Genomic DNA, 9,846 nt, shown 5'->3' with positions numbered 1-9,846 from the left:
TACCAGCCTGACCAACATGGTGAAACCCTGCCTCTACTAAAAATACAAGAAAATGAGCTGGGTATGGTGGTGGGCATCTGTAATCCCAGCTACTCGGGAGGCCGAGGCAGGAGAATTACTTGAACCCAGGAGGCGGAGGTTGCAGTGAGCTGGGATCGTGCCACTATACTCCAGCCTGGGTGACACAGCAAGACTCCGTCTCAAAAAACAAACAAACAAACAAACAAACAAAACATTTTCACCTCTGCACTCCCACCTGGACAACAGAGTGAAACACTGTCTCTAAAAAGAATATAGTTTTAAAAAATTCATCATGTTTAACAACATGAAAGTATTATTAGAACTCTTAGGTGGAAATTTTATGAGAGACAAGATATTTATACAGTGTCAAAATTTCTCCTCATAAAATAACTATCACACAAAAGAGAAATAATACTAAGGAGAAAATATAGTAATAACCTGACAGTTGAGAAACTGGGCAGGTACCAATATATAACTGAATGTTCAATGTTCACATCATTAACAGTGGAACACAACAGTGTCATGTACCTCCTGATACTATGCAATGAGAAGGACAAAATAACTTCTGTGGTGTCAGTATGAAAACCTGAGTCTAGGCCGGGTGCGGTGGCTCAAGCCTGTAATCCCAGCACTTTGGGAGGCCGAGACGGGTGGATCATGAGGTCAGGAGATCGAGACCATCCTGGCTAACACAGTGAAACCCCATCTCTACTAAAAAATACAAAAAACTAGCCAGGCGAGGTGGCGGGCGCCTGTAGTCCCAGCTACTCGGGAGGCTGAGGCAGGAGAATGGCGTAAACCCGGGAGGTGGAGCTTGCAGTGAGCTGAGATCCGGCCACTGCACCCCAGCCTGGGCAACAGAGCAAGACTCCGTCTCAAAAAAAAAAAAAAAAAAAAGAAAACCTGAGTCTAATTATGAGACAGTATCACGTGAACTCAAAGTGAGTGGCCATTTTGAAAAATAACTAACCTCTATTCTTTAAAACGGTGAAAGATGGCCAGGCTTGTAATCCCAGCACTTTGGGAGGACAAGGCAGGTGGATCAACTGAGGTCAGGAGTTTGAGACCACCCTGGCCAACGTGGCGAAATCCCATCTCTACCAAAATTACAAAAATTAGCTGGGTGTGGTGGCGCATGCCTGTAATCCCAGCTACCTAGGGAGGCTGAGGCATGAGAATTGCTTGAACGCAGGAGGCGGAGGTTGCAATGAGCCTAGATCATGGCACAGCACTCCAGCCTGGGCTACAGAGTGAGACTCTATCTAAAACAAACAAACAAACAACAACAAAAAAACCCAAAACCAAACCAAACCAAAACAAAAAAATGGTGGAAGTCATGAAAGACACACTCTGAGGAACTCAGTGGATAAAGAGACATGACTACTAAAAGCAATGCATGACCCCAGACAATAAATTTTTTGTACTCTTCTTGCAACATTTCTGGTGCCATGATTTTAGAATAGGAAGTGTATAAATTAATCTGAAAATGTTGTTTCTTTTTCAAAGCTCTCAGATTAAGTAGCATTGGAATAATATTATTTTTGAAGGTTTTGCAGAATTCTATGAAATCTTCTTAGTTTGGTGCCATTTATTAGAGGGAAATCTTTACCAAAACTTTTATTTTTTATTTTTAAATTTTATTTATTTTACTTTTTTGAGACGGAGTTTCGCTCTGTCCCCCATGCTGGAGTGCAGTGGTGTGATCTCGACTCACAGCAAGCTCCGCCTCCTGGGTTCAAGCAACCCGGAGGGTTTTTTTTGTTTTGTTTTTCATTTTGCCTACTAGACTTTCTGTCTCTACTGGAGTCGGCAGGGCAAGTTGAATTGTTCTAAAACTTACCCGCATTTTCAAGTTTATTTGCATAGAGTTGTCCAAAACAGTTTCTTTTTTCTGGCTTAAAACAATAAATATTTATTAATTTTTAACAATTTTGTGGACTGGCTGGCTGATTTTTCTAGTTAGGACTACCTCAGCTGATCTCTAAGTTCTGGATGGTTTGGGAAGGCCTCACTCACATATCTAGTGATCTGGGATGTCTTTTGAAGCACCTCAGTTCTCCTCTACATGACCTCTTCAGTAGATGATTTAAGAATCATTCACATAAAAATGATTTCAGAATTCCAAACTCAACAAGAGAAAGTGCCAATGCATAAGAATTTTGAAAACATCAGCCGGGCGCAGTGGCTCATACCTGTAATCTCAGCACTTTGGGAGGCCGAGGCGGGCAGATTACCTGAGGTCAGGAGTTCGAGATCAGCCTGGCAACATGGTGAAACCCCATTCCTACTAAAAATACAAAATTAGCTGGGCATGGTGACACATACATGCCTGTAATCCCACCTACTAGGGAGGCTGAGGCAGGAGAATCGCTTGAACCTGGGAGGCGGAGGATGCGGTGAGCCGAGATTGCGCCATTGCACTCCATCCTGGGTAACAAGAGTAAATCTCCGTCTCACTAAAAAATAAAAAAATTTTAAAAAACCCAAAAAACAGAGAGAGAGAATTTTGAATACATCATATTTGTTAAAGCACTGTTAGCCACCAAAGCAAGTCACATGGTCAAACCCTAGTCCAAGGAATGGAGTAACAGACTCTGCCTCTTGATGAAGAGAGTGGGAAAGTCACGTTGCTAAGGGACATACATTTAGGAATGGGAAAATTTTGTGGTCATTTTACAATCAATCACATCTTGTCTACCTAAGTATTGAGAACCTTCTTTAAAGTGGATATATTCTGGTGGACATTTACATGGAACGTAATTATAATCAGTGCCCACTGAGAGGGGTCCATCTACATACCTTTTCTCAATACTTCCTAGTCACCAGTCTTCTAAAATTGCTCTCTTCAAGTTTCTAACCAGTTGATCAAGCCATGCTAATGTCCCTGAATAGATCCATATTCTAGGCCATTTGTTCATCAAATGGACACTTGAATTCTGACCAGTCGTACTATTTCATTACTGCCTTTCTGGGATAACCCTAAGTGAGGCTGCAGTGCACCATCCATCCACATCTGGTAGCTCCAGCATACCATGATGATCTACATGTAAACCAGTTCCATTCATTTCTTCTCCTGTTAACTAGTCACAGGAAACTTTCCCTGAGGGCTAAGGAAAAAGCAGTGAAGCATGTACAGTGAAAGTCTGAGCCATCTTCTTAGACAGCTTACTAAAGTCTTTCATATTTATTCAGCTTTGTTTCTCTATATCATTTTCATTTTACAATAAAATACTGCCACATGTATCCAATGTTATGATTTGGTGGATTAACAACACTCACTTCATGATAAGAAATTCAGGTTAACTAGTTATTTGGTGTTCCATAATCTGATATTCAGTCTCTACCAGGGCACAGTAGGAGTTTGTTTTCTTTTCTTTGTTTTTTTGTGTTTTTTTTTTCTGACAAAAGGTCTTCCTTTGTTGCTCAGGCTGAAGTGCAATGGCATGATCACGATTCACTGCAGCCTCAAACTCCAGGCTTAAGTGATCCTGCCACTTTAGCCTCCCCAGAAGCTGGGACCACAGGCATGTGTCACCATGCCAAGCTAATTTTATTTACTTACTGCAGAGACAGGGTCTCCCTATGGTGCCCAGGCTGGTCTCAAACTTCTGGGCTCAAGACATCCTCCCACCATGGCCTTCCAAAGTGCTGGGATTATAGGCATGAACCACCTCGCCCAGCCAGTAGTTGCTTTTCTAATAGTTGTTAGCAAAACAGGGCATGCCTCACTCAAAAACACTAGGAGTCTGTGCAGTAATTCTCCAATTGAATCTTGCCAGAGACTACATTGAACATTTCTGTGTGCCATAGACACTCTGACACTTCTAATATCCTTGGATCTGTTGAAGTATAAGAGTCAAGCAGTAGGGCAGTTTTTATCACAGCCTGTACCTGCTATAGAACCTTTTCTTCCTTCTAGCCTATATTAGTCAGTGTTCTCCAGAGAAACAGAGCCAATAAGATATGTAGATATACAAGAGGAGATTTACTATGGGAATTGGGTCACATGAATATGGAGGTCGAGAAGTTCCACAATGTATCATCTACAAGTCAGAGACTCAGGAAAGGCAGTGGTGTAAGTCAGTTTGAATTTGAAGGTCTATGAACCAGGAGAGCCAAAGGTGTAACTCAGTCCAAGATCAAAGGCCTGAGAACCTGTGGGATAGGTTGTGGAAGGAACTTTGGTATAACTTCCAGAATCTGAAGGCCCAAGAACCATGAGCTCTAATGTCTGACAGTAGGAGAAGATGGATGTCCCAGCTTAAGAAGCAAGAGAGAATTCACCTTTCTTCCTCTTTTTCATTCTCTTCAGGCCCTAAACAGATTTGATGATGCCTGCCCACACTGGTGAGGGTGAATCTTCCTTATTCAATCTACTGATTCAAATGCTAATCTCTTTTGTAAACACCCTCAGAGGCACATCCCAAAATAATGTTTTACCAGCTATCTGAGCATCCCTTAGCCCCATCAAGTTGACGCATAAAATTAAACATCATAAGTCCATCCTTTATCAACTTGGTACCCATACACATCTCCCTCAACCGTACTTAATATCCAAATAATGGAAACAATGAGGATTTAATTCTGCCTAACATGATACAACTATCCTATATAAAGCAGCAAACACACTAATCCCTTCCCCAGTAGAGCAGGTAAAGTTCTGAGTGATGTTTATTCTTCTCCTGATAGCCCATAACTTAAATATTATGATGTAAAATTCATAATACTTAAATACCAATATAAAGTCAATACATCTTGTGTTACATGATTAGGGAATAAGAGAGAAAAAAAGAAAGATACTTGCTTACTATATGTATATACACACTAATATATTCATTAACAAAACAAAGAGGAAACATTCATAACATGGCCCTACACAAAAATGGCAATATTATATATGACCTGGTAAATGAGTTGGAGCAGGCACAACTGAATGTGGTGTCTGCTTTCTCCAATATCCAAAGAAGCCTACCAAATATTGTACTCTTTTCTTTTCTTAGTTGTGAGTGATGCCAATGTGTAGCGATTTGATTTCCAGATTACTGGACTCCTAATAACTTCTCTAATGAGTCAGGCCACAGAATTTGATGAAGTTTATCTCTCATGCCCTGACATGCAACTATCTTACTAAGATACCTAGAGTGGCTTCTGCTTTCTGTTCATCAGCTCCATTAAGCATGATATCATCATTGTAAGTGGACTATACAAAGATTTGCGTGACATCAGGATGATTATGACTCCTCTGACTATCTTGTGACAGAGCAAGAGAATTGACATAGCACTGATATAAGAAAGAAAGAAAGCGAAGCAGTTTCTCCAGTTCTCTAAAAGGCAGACTCCTTATTACCTTGATGGGGATGGGAGGCAAAGCATTTGCTAGGTCAGTTTTCGCATAGCGATGAAGGAGACATTGACTTTCCAGGTCCAGAGACAAAGGGTGGTGAAGAAAGATCATACTGAAAGAGACATTCTTGCTGGGTTTCCAGGGTTAGAGAGGAGTTCACGTGCACCTTACAGGCACTGCGTCAATCCCGTGCACAGAGCTGGAAAGGAATGAGGTGTTTATGGGAACAGTAATAAGTTTATGTAGATGGATCAGTAAGAGTTAGGGCATGCACATAGTCTGGGTTTATATCTTGGAACGCCCCTAAGAAGGCCTGGAGAGTCAGCCTCTCCTTCATTGGTAGACTCACACACACACACATTTTCTTTTTTCTTTTTTTTTTTGAGACAGAGTCTCGCTCTGTCGCCAGGGCTGGAGTGCAGTGGCTGGATCTCAGCTCACTGCAAGCTCCGCCTCCCGGGTTTACGCCATTCTCCTGCCTCAGCCTCCGGAGTAGCTGGGACCACAGGCGCCCGCCAACTCACCCGGCTAGTTTTTTCTATTTTTTAGTAGAGACGGGGTTTCACCATGTTAGCCAGGATGGTCTCAATCTCCTGACCTCGTGATCCACCCATCTCGGCCTCCCAAAGTGCTGGGATTACAGGCTTGAGCCATCGCGCCCGGCCTCACACACACGTTTTCATGTGCCTCCTTTGCACATCGCTTACACTTTGTATACAACTGTACAATGCAGCACTTTTCATGTGGCTAAATGTCTTGGGAAGCAGGGGAGAGTGGCATGCCTCTGGGCCAGCACTAGAATATACTCATGCTGATGTCTGAATTTCCCCAGACATTCACATAAATACCGGGTCATGAGAGGTTCACAGAGCAGCTTGGAGCAATAAAAAGGCCACTTCTACTCTACTATCCGTCTTCCCTAAAAGCCCCAGTGGCAATTTTGTCTCCTTTCCAGGCCTGGTATCACCCAAGTTTTGTGCCTGTACTTGCTAGGGGACTCAGGCTCTTCTCAGAAGTCCCTCTAAACCAGTGACTTTGTCTCCTAAGTGATAAGATGCATTTGAGCAGCCAGGCCTCTCACCTTAACTGACCCTTCTCAGTCACTAAGGACACTGTTCACTGTTGCTTGGTCTGAATGCTTATGTAGCTGGAATCTACTCACTGTCACTAAATTCAAGATGTCAGGGGAAATATTGTCTGAAACTTCTTGTTTTTGTCTTTTTTTCTATATGAAAATATGATCTCTGTCCAGTTACACTCCCACCCCCAGCCTAAGCCTAGAGTGAAGTGGAATAAATGCAGAGAAGTGGTCCTATTTTCTCCACAGTTCAGAAATGGAAAATTCAATATGTGTTTACAATGACAGCAAAGTTAAAATAGCTCATCTCATGCAATGTTGCCAAATGAAGGATAACAGAGACATAAACACTGTCCTTAAAAAGATTCTTTTAGAAGAAAAGTATGAATCGAATCATTTACTGAAGTACTGTTTGAACAGATGGTGTGATTAACAGCTAACATGTAAGCCATCTTGGGAGTTTATGGAAAAGTAAACAAGTACAGCTAAAAAGAAATCACTTTATTCCCCAAAAGGTTCTTTCATTCATTTTACTAAGTAAATTGGAAAGCCTGGGTTTTGAAGGCTGCATTTCCTTGGGGGATGTTAGGAAGGAGCAGAGGAGAGTCTCTTTAGAGCAAGACCATGTCGGTGCAGGATCAAGCTTTGAACTTGCCTCCTGAAGGATGAGTTGGTCTGAACAGCCGGGCTCCTCCCCTCAGCTGGCCCTTGCCAACCACTGAGGATGCTCTGTTCAGCTTGCTTGTCTCCAGTGGCCTCATGTGCCTGGGAGGAGGGGAAAGGAGTTAGAGTTTGGGAATCAGTTGTTCCTGGTCCTCTCTGGGCACTTTGCATGGACTGTTTCCTCTAAGGCTAACATCTCTGGGGTCACATGTTATAAGGCCAACTTACCCAATAGGGAAATGGGGTTTAAAAAGGAGGAAGTTGCCTACGAAGGCTGCACAGACACTTCTTTCATGGAGTTGCCATTGAAATCCTGGCCTGTTGAGTTCCAGAGCTCTTAGGAGAGGCAGTGGATTGTCAAGGAAAGAGCATGGAGCAGGATGTCTGGAGACATGGGTATGAAAGTCTGCTCTGCTAGCTTGTGCCTTGGGGACAACTGCTGTTCCCCTATGCACCACAGCTTCTACATCTGGTGGCTTTGAAATGATTTTCCTTTGCAATATTGCAACCATTGATACTGTGTCCCCTAGCAGGTGTGACTCCACTTCCTTCCTATGTGTGTGTGTGTGCATGTGTGTGTTTACTGTTATTATATTATTATTTTACAAAACAGCCTTTGAGAATATTCCTCTCCCCATTCAGTAAAGGAGGTGCCCCTTTTGAGTTACATTTGAATTTCACTCCAGGTCTCTACTAACTGCAATGAAAAAGTTTACTGTGTTTTCTGTGTTGATATTTGGCACTCCTCAGAGAAAGGGAGAAAGGACTCCTTTCTTGGATGGCATGACCCATTGCAACATTGCTCCTGGTCAACAGAAGAAATTTCTGTCCCACCTCAGATATCCATCTACTATAATTCTTGACCGTTTGCACCTCATTTTATAGACACTTGAATCTGTGTCATCCTCACCACTCTTATCCTACTGTATGTTTCTGCAGGCAACAACAGTGCCTTGGGCTTCCTGAGATGCCACTTGCCTAAGGCCAATGCCTTATATGTAGTAGGTGCTCTTTCAATATTTGGCCAATGTCCAAACTTGCAACATTGTTTTATCGAGCTCTTAATATGTTTCATTAGCACATAAAGCCTGCCATAATTCATCTTCGAAGGCAGCCATCTTCACTCCTTTCCACATGGCACCAATATTGTTTCATTAATTTACCAGGTGCTAAAAAGGTATATTCTAAACCATTCACTCTTATGATCTTTTAGATTTTTAAATCTTTATGTTTATTCATCTCCAATAATTTGTCATGAAAGCTAACTTCTGACCTTACAAATCATATGCTTTTCCTAGGAGAAAGAGAAATGGCAAAATCAGCCCTTCAATTCACCATGCTGGAATTTTCTTTTGAGTATAATCCAATAAAGGAACAATAAATGCTAATAAAGGATTGTATTAATTTCATTTCAGTCTATAGTTTCCATGAAAAACTTTATGTTGAGTTCTTTTTTGATTAATAATCAAATATCATTCACTATTATTTTTCTTTATCCATAAGACCAAGAAACAAAAAAAAACATAAGAAATCAAATGTACCTGAAATTCATAGAGCTAAAAGAGTTCTTAATGATTGTATAATGCCATGTGAGAATGGTTGAGTGGGAAAGCAGATCATATATTTTCTGTAGTGTGACATAATGGCTATGAAAATATTTAGATATAAGAATGGGGAAAGAGCCCATATGATGATAGTGGTCATGACTAAACAGTATGAATCTGGGTGGTTTTGTCCAATTGCCTATAGATTTTGGAGTTCCCACATTTTCTCTTTTGTCAAATAAAATGTTTATTAGAAATAGTAATAGTGTAATGAGATCATTTTGCTTTACAGATGAGAAAATTAAAGTCCAGGTGTTTTGGGAAAACCACATCAAGAGATCTGGCCTCAGGAATTTAAAATTAAATTATACTTTGAATTCTGATTTAAGAAAGACAGAGATTTATAATTTCACTTGTCAATTCATCCAAAAATTTGGGTGAAATAAAAATTCTGTAAAATTTAAGAGCAGGCACACATTTTAAAGTGGGAAAACATGGTCGTACATGAACAAGGAATATGTTTACCAGGTTTCCTCTTTCTTTCAGATGGAGTAGCCATTTGGACTCATCAGCTTGTGGAAATATCTATTGCCCTACTCCCTAATGTCTTCTGTCAGTTATCTGCTCTTCCAAAGGGCCCATTGCCAATAGCAACTTCAGCCATCCAGGGATGCTCACAACCTCTGGTGCAAAAGGAGATTTGATTGTTTTGGCAAATGGCTGTCAACGTGTCTAGGTATGAGTTGGTTTCACTAAAGGAAACCTGAATTTTTTACATGAGTGTTATTTCTGCTAATTATTAACACCTCATAATTAGATTGGCAGAAGTTTCACACCATGTTCAAGGACTACAAAAACTGGAAGACTTAAATGCAGACTTCTCTGAGGACATTGAGACTGGAGACTAAGATCAGCAGGATGTTTCCATGTCTCAGTTCCAATGAGGGATTCAGAGAGCACAAAGGACTCCAAAGGAATGCTGTTTTAAGCATTGTCTGTATATTTTGGATACAAGTCTTTTATTATATATGTCTTTTGAAAGGATTCTCGTGGTCTGTGGATTGTCATTTCATTCTCTAAACTGCATCTTTTGCAGAGCAGACATTTTCATTTTAATGAAGTGTGATTTATCAAATTTTTCTTTCATAGATGATGTTTTTGCTGTTGTATCTAAAAAGTCATTGCCAAACCAAAAG

This window comes from Papio anubis, chromosome X (assembly GCF_008728515.1).
Source record: "Papio anubis isolate 15944 chromosome X, Panubis1.0, whole genome shotgun sequence".
In the NCBI taxonomy this organism is placed as follows: Eukaryota; Metazoa; Chordata; class Mammalia; order Primates; family Cercopithecidae; genus Papio; species Papio anubis.
This window is presented reverse-complemented; position numbering follows the sequence as displayed.